At 39.7% G+C, this 5,523-nt stretch overlaps 1 protein-coding gene across 2 annotated transcripts in view; it reads left to right on the top strand.

Annotated features, from left to right (window-relative positions):
• Window positions 1-308: 308 nt before the first annotated feature.
• Window positions 309-5,523, top strand: part of LOC101852285 (1-phosphatidylinositol 4,5-bisphosphate phosphodiesterase gamma-1) — an 84,704-nt gene continuing 79,489 nt past the window's right edge. For both annotated transcript variants that reach the window (XM_013089401.2, XM_035972989.1), the window contains exon 1: window positions 309-402. The gene's annotated coding sequence lies outside the window, so the exon portion shown is untranslated. The remainder of the gene's footprint in view (window positions 403-5,523) is intronic.

The following is a 5,523-nucleotide window of genomic DNA, read 5'->3' as shown; positions in this document are numbered from 1 at the left end:
TGTGTGTGTGTGTGTGTGTGTGTGTGTGTGTGTGTGCGACTAGCGTTTAAGGTCTACTGTTAAATAAATGTAATGAAAGTAATATGAAGAAGAAAGGTACACTAGCTGTTTCTTCTCTTGAAAGTGACATAAAATCACAATCAAACTTCATGTGGATATGTAGCCTAATTACGTAAGCCTGAATCAACGGCAGAGGCGTAGCCTTGTCCCAGGCTTATTGGGGAAATCTCTGGCCCAGGCCATTGAATAGGAGAGGGTTACTTCCCGTGTGCACAAGGCTAGATTTAATTAAATTCTTCTGGACACGGATACCAGTCTCGACAGTTTGATGAGTTTGGTGAAACAAACAAGGAACTAAATCATTTCGGCATAGTTTGTTGAGAGAAGAGAACGGGTTTTGGAGTAAGTTTGTGATAACATTATCTAGATTTAGATCTAGAATCTAGATTTTGGATCTAGATTAGATCGTCATTTGTGCTTGTGAGGAGAAGTTTTAATCCGTGGGCGTTGTGTTTTTCTTTCGAGAGAACTTCTGAAGGTTCTGATGCGTTGTAATTGTTGTAATGAACTTTTTGATGGAAGTTAGAGATTCTAGTCTAGTATAGATCATAGATGGCATGGTCCTATTAGAAGAGTCTAGATCGAGATCTAGATATAGATTCTAGATCTAAATCTATATGTCAAGAATAGATTCTAGATCTAGAATCTAGATCTAGATCTTTTACTGTGTAGTTGTGTAAGAAGCAAGGAGAGCAACCAGCTTAAAAATGTAGTGCAGTTGTCTTTACCACTGACTTCCCCTTGTTGTTTTTTTCTCTTTGGCTTTATATTTAATTTATATCAACAATTTGGTGCTTTTTCGGCAGTTCCCACCCCCCTTATTTGAGCCTAGATCTACATCTAGAATCTAGGTCTATATGTTTGATGCGCGGCAACCTAAGATATCATACCTAACAACTGCAAAATTATGGTAAAATCAGGGGGGGCGTGAACCATGCGAAATTAAACGTAGAAAGACGCAAACTATTTTTAGGTACGGCGCCCATTTTGTTTGACGTCACACTAGGATACCCCTCCGATCACGAGACTACATCTAAGTATAGCCAACCGCATGGCACCCAAGACACTAGTCTTGGATGGCACCAAAGATGGAAGTGTCTATACTATGTAATATATATACGCTTTTAATCTACACCACGCTCTCGGAAGTTCTGATGGCCGAATAGACAGCGCGTCTGCGTTTGAAGTCATGCAATGGTTTTAGGAGCGGTTCGATTCCGGTCCCGGACTATATTTTTTTTCTCTTTTCCTCCTCCCGACTGACCAACAGTCCCATAAATTATAATTTGTAGAGCTGCTTTGAAGTTTGTTTGTTTTTTATGTATTTAGTGATGAAGAATGCAGGAGAGGGGGGGGGGGGGGGGGGGTAGATCTTCTAATATAGAATCCTCCAGAGTCTTTACGGCAATTTTCATACTCTTCCATCTTTGGTGCCATGCAGTGGCTATACTTAGATATAATGTAGTCACGTGATCGGAGGGGAATCCTGGTGTGACGTCAAACATGATGGGCGCCGTACCTAAAAATAGTTTGCGTCTTTCTACGTTTAATCGCATGTGCATGAACCCCCCCCACCTTTTATGCCTTATTTTTATTAGGTCAGGGGGGGCAACTGAAACCTACCTACTCTTGGGGGCCAAAACCCGCGAATAACAATGGCGGGATGGGAACTACCGAAAAAGCGCTGACAATTTTATCGACGTGAAATCCACTTCCCAGAGCGTGTCGATATAAACGGATTACTGTATGTATACTATATTGATTAAAAATCCTTGGCTGTGGGTGGTTTCCTCTGATTTTAAAATGTTTACCTAATACATGTAATATCTCTTTTAACACTTTCCACCCACGCAGCGCGCCGCGCAACACATCCCCATGGGCCAGGATACAGGTGCGGTACATGCTAGCGCACGCCGGTGCCGATCGGCATCCTTTGGGGGCAAAGTGTTAATTTGAACAAGCCCATCACTTTTTTTTAAATTGCGAGATTATTTTTAGTGCAACTTTGAGTGCAAAAAGTGTGCACTATAAAATAATTTTGTAACTAAATCTTGATCTAGAGATACTAGTTTTGCATATCTAAAAAGTGTCATTGGGTGAGCTGTGACGTATGCTTTGCATACCCAAATGTGTTTGAGAAGCGGGATGTGCTGTGGACAATCCCATTTTGACAGGAAGGAGCATGTGGTAAATTGATTATTAAGAAAAGTTTTTAATCTAGCCTAAATTGTGGTGGAAATTTGTTTTGATTTTTTTGTATAATAAAAGTGTTTTACGGCTCTCACAACTGCATTAAAGGTCGTGAGCGCATGGGACCCATCGAACATTTTCAGTTGATAGGAAATTTTGAATTTTGTCTGGGTGCGAAGCCTACTCTTATCGATTTTAGACCACCAAGGTTAATCTGATCTGTATGCTTTGCATAGCAGTCTGTCAAAATGATTTTTTAAGAAATACTGAAAGTTTCAAGAGCTTCGTACGAGAAGTATTCTGAAATGTGAAGAATTATGAATACAACCCTGGGGGGTACAAAATAACCCCAGGGCGTACGGATAGGGTCTCAAGGCCACAAGAGCCCCCTGTGGTGAAAAAATATGGTTAATAAAAGTTAGGCCAGATGGATACAAACAGCTGTGCAAAATAGGGGTGACATTGATTCTCGAACATGCGGCCTTATTCACCAAACACAAAAAGAAGCATCATGTGTGTGTGTATATTTTGAAAATTCATGATGATAATAGTATTGATAAACTAAACTTATTCAGGGGGCTCTCAGTCTCATGGCCGAGAGGTTAAGGTGTTTGCCTCTCACTATAAGTCCCGGGACAGAAATTGTTTTCTTCTGAAAGAATTGTCTCCTTTCATGTCCTTTCCTGCTGTCTAGTAATGTTCTTTTGTCTACTTTCGTCTCCACTTTCTGCCCCCCCCCCCCTTTCACCTCCTGGGCCCCGTCCTCTGGGCTCCTGACTCTTTCTGCAGCTTTTCTATTTCTACTTCTACTCTTTGGCTCCTCCTTACTACTGTACTGCCGCACTGTCTTTCAGCCACACCTCTGATCTTATGGTAGGAAAGATCTACACCTAGCCTTCTCGGACAAGGGCAAAAAATCTCGGAGGTCCTTTGTGCAAGTTGGTGGTCCAACATCGATAAGAGTAGGCTTCGGCTGCCACCTGGCAAAAATTAAGAAATGTTTCCTACAAACTAAAAATGTTTAGTTTCCTGCACTCATATGACTTTACGCAGTTGCGAGCGCCGTAAACCACTTTCCGGTAAAAAAGCAACAAAAAAACCACCTTATAATTCAAAGAAGAAAAACTAACACATTGAAGTTCAATTGCAACATAAATTTATTGAACATACTTTTACACACCATCAACACATTGGTAGAATTCTGCTGTGTATAACAACATTGGCACATACTGCAGTAAAGCCTGTGAAATGAAATGCTTTTATTCATGTCCATTGACATCATGTATGAAACATGCATTCATTCATACAAAGTAGTGAATCTTATGGTAATAGGACAGAGAAAAACAAATGTAGTAAAATCCTCTGTCTTGATTAACTTAAAAGGCTGAGCTCATAAGATCATATTATACAAGGTATGACATGTAATACATGGCCATTAAGACCATTGCAAATCAATTGTTTTTAAGTAAATATCAATCCTAATTGCCAAAACATTTGCTCATGGTGAAATGCCGGGGGGGGGGGGGGGGGGGGGGGGGTAAACTCCCTAGATTCTTTTTGGGTCAGGAGGGCATGCCCCCATGAATCCCCCATGTTGTTAACACTTTGCAGGTCACGTGGCACAATAATGCGTCGGTGAAAATGATCCGTTCCGGTCACCTGGCACAGATCTGCGGTAGGCCCGAGAAGTCTGTTGCAGTCACTCTCCTGGCCGGGTGACCTGAGGGGGTATTTTGTACTGTACTGCTGGCTGTGTGACTGGAAAGTGTTAAAATGAAGTCAAACATTACTACCCCATTAGGCCTATTGTAATATAGTTTGTAAAATGATATCCATAATGTCATAAACTAATAGTTTGCAATGGAGGTAAAGTCAAACTTTGTGTAAGTTACGCAGATAGAAATGAACCAAAAAAATGCTTTATGAGATTGAAACAGGTCCCTGAGTAAAATAATACTGGGGGTGGGCACTAGTCGATACTGGCCAATACTGAGTGCTTTATCAACTAAGAGAGCTCAATATCAATTTGAGTACTATGTACTATGTATATGAGCATTATAATGAGAAACATTGCAACTCTGCTGAAAGTCAATCTTGAAGTCAGATATATATGCTGATGCCCACCCAAATATATTATGTTTCAAGGCGAAAAACTTCTTTTGAAGAGCGAGTTAATTAAAATCCAGTCCAGGCAGCATCAAAATGATCTGTATGTGAGGCATCATGGTGTCAAAATAGTGAAATCGAAGAAAATGGTATTTTTCTTCCTGTAGGGCAATTTTTATCTAATTTTTACTTTTTGGCTCAAAACCTTTTATGGCTAAATAAAATACATTGCTGCTGTGTGGATTTTACTGAAAAACAATAATTATAATTAAAGCCAAAAAAATGCAGATTTACAGTTTCCAATGGCTGTCAAGCTTTGGAAGTCTCCAAACTTTGGCAGCCATACTTTCGCTAATTTTGCTCCAGAAACCAGGTGACCCCCACTTCGTTCAAACCAAACTATCTTGACTCCTATTGAAGCTAAATAGATAAATTTTTTATCAAAAGCAAGACAAAAGAACTAGCTTTAAGACAATCCAATAACTCTATATTTGTGAGGCAGCGTGGTGGAATCAGGCTCTCGTAAATTTTTGGGCATGTAGAGTTATTGAGTATCATCTTAAAGCTTGTTCACTTGTCTTTATTTGGATGACAAAAATATCCATTTAACTTGAATACAAGTCAAGATATCTACAAATGAAGGAGGTGGGGGATCAACTGTTTTCAGAGGTAAAAGTAGTGAGAAAATAGCCGCTAAAGATTAGTTATTTCCTTAGCTTAATTAAAAGAGTCCGTGGTAACTGAAAATTTACATTTTTTGTGCTTTTAATCAACGTTTAAAAAAAAAATCCACTCAGAAATGTGTTCTTTAATGGGCATGAAAGGTGTTGAATCAAAAAACAAAAATTTGATAAAAATTCATAAACCTGCAGAAAAATGCAAGTTTCTTCACTTTGATTATTTTGACGAGAGCCTGATTCCACCACGCTGCCTCACATATGTACAAAAATGACGAACGCCTGATTCTACTGCGTCGTGACACATACTATAAAGAAGACAATGGCGCAGCATATTGGAGCTAAAGAGATTACAACTGTTTACTATATTCTTACTGAAAATTTAAAAAAGGACACCCTCTGCAGGCAGGCTTTTGTAAGTGGGAGTGAATGTGCAAAAGAGAGAGAGTGAGAGAGAGAGAGAGAGAGAGAGAGGGAGGGAGAGAGAGAG

This window comes from Aplysia californica, unplaced genomic scaffold, assembly GCF_000002075.1.
Source record: "Aplysia californica isolate F4 #8 unplaced genomic scaffold, AplCal3.0 scaffold00943, whole genome shotgun sequence".
Taxonomy (NCBI): Eukaryota; Metazoa; Mollusca; class Gastropoda; order Aplysiida; family Aplysiidae; genus Aplysia; species Aplysia californica.
The sequence above is the reverse complement of the archived record's forward strand: the minus strand, read 5'-3'. Positions and strand labels throughout refer to the sequence as shown.